Here is a 7,007-nt window from a genome sequence, read left to right on the forward strand (position 1 = left end):
TATAATTTCTTAAAAATTGGTCTTTGGGTAGGGCATGGTGGCTCACACCTGTAATCCCAGCACTTTGGGAGGCTGAGGCAGACGGATCACCTGAGGTCAGGAGTTCGAGACCAGCCTGGCCAATGTGGTGAAACCCCATCTCTACTAAAAATACAAAAAAATTAGCCAGAGGTGGTGGTACATGTCTGTAATCCCAACTACTCAAGAGGCTGAGGCAGGAGAATTGCTTAAACCTGGGAGGCGGAGGTTGCAGTGATCTGAGATCGTGCCACTGTACTCCAGTCTGGGCGACAGAGTGGGACTCCGTCTCAAAAAAAAAAAAAAAAAAAAAGGTCTTCAGTTTCCATAATAGGAAAGTCTGTAGCCCTGCCTAAATAGGGGGACCCATATAATAACTTGTAGGGAGACAATCCCAAGTCTTCCCTTGGGATTGTCCTAATCCTAAGGGGCACAACTGGGAGACATTTGGTCCACAGCATTTTGGTGTTTAAGATTGGTTTGGTAATATGCTTTGTGAGAGTTTTATTCATTCTCTTTACCTTTCCAGAGGAGCGGGGATGCCAAGGAGTGTGGTAATCCCATCTAATGTGTAAGCCTTCCATAATTTCCTTTAGCACCCTCGAGGTAAAGTGGCTCCTCTTGTCTGAATCAATATTTTCCACCAAGCCAAATCTGGGTATAATTTTTGCTGTAAGATTATTTTGATGACATTCCCGGCAGTGGCAGTCAGGAGAGGGAAGGCCTCCACCCAGCCAGAGGGATTACTAGTAGATACTTTAGTCTCCCTATTTTGGACATTTCTGTAAAATCTACTTGAATGCTTTGAAATGGTCTTAACTTGTGAGGCCTTTGGTAGTCTGTTTTCTAACTACCTTTTTGTTTATTCTTTGGCAGGTCACACAACCTCCACACACTTGTTTAGCAATGGCATAAATTCCTATACACCCATAATTCTTGAGTATTGCCTCACCCATAGCCTGGGGACCCCAATGACTCCCATTGCGCAGTATGAACATAAGTTCTTTTATTATGGGTTTGCTTATCATTTCTCTCCCATCAGGCAGCACTCATCTCCCATCTTCACTTTGAGTGGACCCTATCTTTCCCGGTTTTTCTTTATCTTTGGAAAATTGGGTCCTTAATACTACTCTAGGGATAGTTGGGATTAGGCTAAATAACTTCTTCCTCCAGGGAGGCTTGCTTAGCAGCTTCATCAGCAAGCCTGTTTCCTAGTGTTCCCTTTCTGATGGCTATTTACATGAACTGTGGCTACCTCTGCTGGAGGCAGGAGACTTTCTAAAACCTGTGTGATTAGTTCTCCTTGTACCAATTCTTTCCCTCTGCTGTTTATTAGGCCCCACTGTGTCTAAATTTTTCCAAAGCTGTGTACCAATCCATAGGCATATTTAGAATCAGTATACATAGTGTCCTCTTGGTACTGTTGCTTTCTCCCAGTTATGGAATTTCCCTATTCAAAGACAAAGAGTTCCCTACTCTTAGTGTCTAGAGGACATGCCCAGAATGCAACTTTCAGATCCACTATGCTGAACCACTTACTTTCATAGGGTATTTTATTAAGGAGGGTGTCAGGGTTAGGCATCACAAGTTGGAGAGTTGGGACAATTTGATTTATAGCCCTTAAATCTTGCACTAATCTATATGATCCATTGAGTTTCTTGACTGGGAGAACTGGAGTTGTTGTATGGTAACATGCAGGGTTCTAATATTCCAGCTTTAGTTAATCCCTCTGTTACCAGTTGGAGTCTTTTTCTTTCTTCAACAGGTATGGGATATTGTTTTCTGCAAACTGTTTCTTCTGGTTGTTTTAGTTCGATCTGTAAGGGTGTGATTTTTAAATCCTCCCCTGTTGTCTTCCTTAACCCACACAAGGGGCTTACTTTTACTTTCTTCCTTCTCTGTTAGGAGGCCCATCATTATTTTTATTTGTCCCTCCTCTACTCCTAATTCTAAACCCAGTCCAACAATCAGGTTTCAACCCAGGAGGTTAGTTCCTGCTTTGGGAACACAAGAGAGTGACTCCTTCCTTTGTTTTGATCCCAACCTAATTAACATTTTATTGATCATCGGAACCTGAAATCCCTCCCTCTTTATGCCTGATATTGTTAGCTTTTCCTCAGAGAGTTCTGTGCCCCTGAGTTGGTTAGAAAGGAGCATGCTGCTCCACTGTCGACTAAAAATGTCATTTCTTTGCCTTTGGGTCCCACCCTCAAGTTTATCAAGGGTTCCTGGTGGGACCTACTCAAAAGGAACCCCTGATCCCTCTAATCCTCATCAAAATTTATTATGGGGATGACCTTCTCTTCCTTTTGTCATTCCAGACATTCTGTCTGAAGATGTCCTGGTTTCCCACATTTGTAACATCCACTTGTAGTCTTAGGAGTTTTTCCCTGTATTTCCCTCCTGTCTCTTTGCTGAGACCTAGTGTTCTTTTGTCTCCTTTGAGAGGGGTCTTGATCTAATCTCTTTCTAACTACTTCCTTTACAGTGGAAACCATGATTTTTGCCTTTTGTTTCTGTTTCTCTTCTTCTCTTCTTACAAAAACCTTTTGAGCTTCCCTCGGTAATTCCTTTGGCTTCTCATTCCATCCATTAATCTTTGGTAGTTTCTTAGTAATATCAGGCCAGCTTTTAGTTACAAAATTAACCTTTAAAAGGCCCCACCAGCTAGGCATGGTGGCTCACACCTGTAATCCCAGCACTTTTGGAGGCAGAGGTGGGTGGATCACCTGAGGACAGGAGTTCGAGACCAGCCTGGCCAACATGGTGAAACCTCGTCTCTACTAAAAATACAAAAATTAGCCAGGCGTGGTGGTGGGTGCCTGGAATCCCAGCTACTTGGGAGGCTGAGACAAGAGAATCGCTTGAACCAGGAGGCAGAGGTTGCAGTAAGCCAAGATTGTGCCATTGCACCCCAGCCTTGGCAACAAGAGCAAAACTCTGTCTCAAAGAAAATAAAAATAATAGTAAACAAATAAATAAAAATAAAAAGGCCCTTCCTCACTGGGTCCCTTGGTTCTAATCCTGAGTATTTTCTCATTTGATCCCTGAGCTTCTGCAAAAACACAGAGGGAGTCTCTTCTTTTTATTGTTGAATCTCAAATGCTTTGTAGACATTTTGTGTCCTAGGAGTGGACTCTTCAGTCCACCTAATTAGTTCCCTAAGGACTTGCATTTGGGTCTGATTCCTGGGATCATTATTATCCCATTCAGGACCTGTATTTGGGAATTTCTGCCCAGCTGACAGGTCTCCTTGCCCTGGAGGTTGCTGTCTTTCCCGAATAGTCATGGCTTCCGTTCTAATCATTTCCCTCTCTTCCCCAGTAAACAGGATATTCATGATAGACGTAATCTCAGCCCCAGTATAAATATTGGGTCCTAAAAATTGATTTAGCTATTCTGCTAAACCAAGGGGATCCTCTAAGAGTGGCCTCATTTCTTTTTTAAAATTTCTAACTTGAGAACTTGTTAAAGGCCCACTCACAAATCCAACTTCTCCCTGCCCCACAGGGCCTTCTCTAAGAGAGAACATGTTTAGACATCTGCTGTTTAGAGGAAACAGGGAAATTCTCAATGTCCCTCCTACATTTTTCTAATTTTTTCTTCAAGTTTGGATAAGGATTTAAGGGAGCAGTGGGTTTAGTTCCTTCATGATCTCCAGATTTCTCTCCCTCTGGCCTCCCTGTTTCCCCTGTTTCTTCCTGTTCCTTATTTTGTGAGCTGTATGGAAGGGGCAAGCGTGTTAGCAGATCCCAGGCCTTTTTATTGGGCAAGGCTATTTATTATGTTTCTTTTCTTCTTCTTTGAGGGGAAATATGGGGGCTAATTCCCTGATCCAACAGAGAACATAACCTATCTCTTCTTGTGAGAATGGGATTTTATCATTCATATAGAGAATTAAAGCTTGGCCCACCCAATCCTCTTCTGAGCCACACTTAGGCCAAAAAACCGAGGGTTTACAAATGGGTCTTTGGGCCAGATAAAATAGCAAAACTTTGTCATCTTTTGCTTTTCCTTGTCGCTGGTTCAAGGGTTATCCCTCCAAACCTGCAGCATTCTCCCCAGTGCACTATCCAGGGGAATGTCAGAAGGAGTTTCCTTAGTTCCCTCTTTCTTTTGTTCCCTAGCCCTAGAATTCCTATTTACCATTTTCGGTCAGTCTCTGTGTCTGAGCATTTTCCTGTGTACTCACCATTCCCTACTGGAGGTTTCTTGCACACCCCGAGAATCACTTTGTCTGTCTGCAGCCATTTCCCTCGCAGGAGAATGAAACTGCAGATTGGGACTCTGCAGTCTCTTCTTATCTAAGATATGTCTCAGTCACACACACTCAACCTCTGAAAACGCCCAGACAGAGCAGGCCATCTAAATCAGGTGGTTCGCATCTCTCCTCTTTACAGGAATCCCACTCTACACAGGCACAGAGATCCCGGACAAGCTCCCAGTTTGTGAGAAACAAACTCACCCATTTAACCCAAAGAATGGACTCAGAGACAAGAGAAGAGCAGAAGCAAGACTTTTAATGACAGTCTTGCAAGATCTGGTGTCTGATGGGCAGGCATGCCCAGCATGGTTACCCCAAGAAATTTATCCCCTTGTGCACAGGTACCTCCCCCGGTTCCTCATGGGCTGAGTACTATGGGGTCACAATCCTCCCAGATGTTGTCTGTTTGTCATCGGGTAGGGGTTTTAGGTGTTTTCTTTAGGGTTGTTTGGCTGCATTTTGTTGCAGCCCATAATGCATTGCAATGATAGTCACCTCAGGGGCTTTTCAAGTAATGATTTATGACCTATGTAGTCAGGCAAGCTGATAAGACTAGGTAAAGTGAGTTATTTTGCAGTCTAGTTAACTTTCATTGTAGACAAGTCTTTGGTTCAAGTGAGGGCAACTAAGGGGACCCCAACAAGTAGGTGCCAGCTGTTAAAGCAGTGGCCTGGTATATTTTGTCCTTCCATAGTTTGCAGACCGAAGTCTACTCGAGGCACTTCGTCTTGGAAACAGACCATCATTTACATTATTTCCTACAGTCAGCAGCTGTCTGAAAGGAAAGACAAGGCATAATAGCTGAGCAGACAGGAGACTAGGTGAGGTGGCAGGAAAAGGAGACCCACTGGGTAAGGAGATGTTGGGTGATATGTGGCCCCAGAGAAGAATGAGAGAACACCCAAAGCTTCTCTGTGCCTGTGAGAAAGGCCTGGAGGCTAGCTGAGAGATAAATACCAGACATGAAGCAGTGTTTAATTTGGAACATGATACACAGCAGTGAGTGCTGTGTGAACTACACAAGCAGAGCCTGAATAAAAATGGAATACCTCAGCAGACACCAGTGTTCGAAGATGATCGTGTCTGTGCATGAGATGGCACAAAGAACATGGAAGCAAACAAGAACACACTAAGGACTAAATGGTGTTCCAAGTGTCCTAACTCCCAACATCATGGCCCTAGAATGACATACCAGGAAGAAGCTGGTAGGGTTGGAGTAGGCTGGAGTGGGGATAGAATTGGGGAATTTTAAACAGACTCAGTTTGAACCCATAACACTAAATGTACCTAGAATTGACTGATATGCTTTTTCATATTACAAATAATTCAAGACTTAAAATGAAAATTTTAGTTGGTGATCAAATAATAAATGTCTTGCCAGCTGACGGATGGCAGAGGGAGGAGTGGAGAAGGGACTTAGTATGTCTTCTTATTTTTCTCACTATCTTTTCAATACCTAACTTAAAACTTATATGTTAATGGCTGAACTACTTTCTTAGTGAGGCAATGATAGGGGCCCTTTGTTCTTTCCATGTTTAGAAGTATAAAGTTAAATATATATATATATATATATATTTATATAGAGAGAGCATATATAGAGAGAGCATATATATATATATATGCTCTAATGAGGTTATTTTGTGCTACTAAATCAATAATTCACACATATTGATAATCATAATGTAGAAAATAAATGAATTTTGTCTTTTGTCTTTTCACTTAGAAATGACTCCAAATACTTATTCAAATTGTTTTAACTTTTGGCACATATGAATGTCCCTTAAAATGGTAAATTCATGTATAGAAAAACTTTTAGTATTATATTTTACTGACACAGAACTTGCTGAAAATGCTTATATGTCATATTGGATGACTAGAAATTCATATTCTTTATCAATTTTCCTTTTCTTAGGAAACTGAATGTATTTGTATAAGACAAAACTGCATAATGATTATCTAATTTTCCTTTCACAGCCCTTACAAGATACTTAAATTTCTCTTTACCACTAATTTTGGCTTTATTCAGTGGTTATTTTATTTTTTATTTTATTTCTTTCAATTTATTCCAAATGATTCTAAAATAGTATTTTTAAATGTCTAATAGACTATTCAGAAAGAAGGAAGCACTCTCATAACAAATAGTATCTGTAATTATGTCATTGAAACTCCAATAACAGTATCATCTGCTCCCTTAGATTCTACCAGATTTGAGGGCCACAGAAAGGTTGCCAGGAACCAGATATATCCAGACCAGGGTTAGATGTTTCATCTAATAGCAATGATATTATCTCCTTAACTTGAGACTTTGTAAAGACAGGAAAAGAATTAGTAGTGAATGCCTGAACCTATTGTATAGGATGAACTATAAGCAGTGCACCTGACAATATAGCTCGCTGAGAATTAGATTGGGGTTTGCATGGAAATTGTAGATTAAATCTGAGAACTGGCATCTTAACAATACTGAGTTTTTCCATCTATGAATGGATATAACTATTTTTGACAGTGTTTCTTGACCTCTTTCCTCAAAAGTTTGCAGATTTCAGCATATCTCCTAAACATATTTTGTCAGGTTTATACCTAAGTTTATACATTTTTTGATGTTAATGCAAATTGCATTAACTTAAAAAACTTTTTAAATTTTTATTGTTTATTGCTGTCATACAGAAATGAATGGATTTTGTATTTTAAAATACATGCTTTCAAGGTATATATTGAAATTAAAATG

This window comes from Pongo abelii, chromosome 6 (assembly GCF_028885655.2).
Source record: "Pongo abelii isolate AG06213 chromosome 6, NHGRI_mPonAbe1-v2.0_pri, whole genome shotgun sequence".
NCBI lineage: Eukaryota > Metazoa > Chordata > Mammalia > Primates > Hominidae > Pongo > Pongo abelii.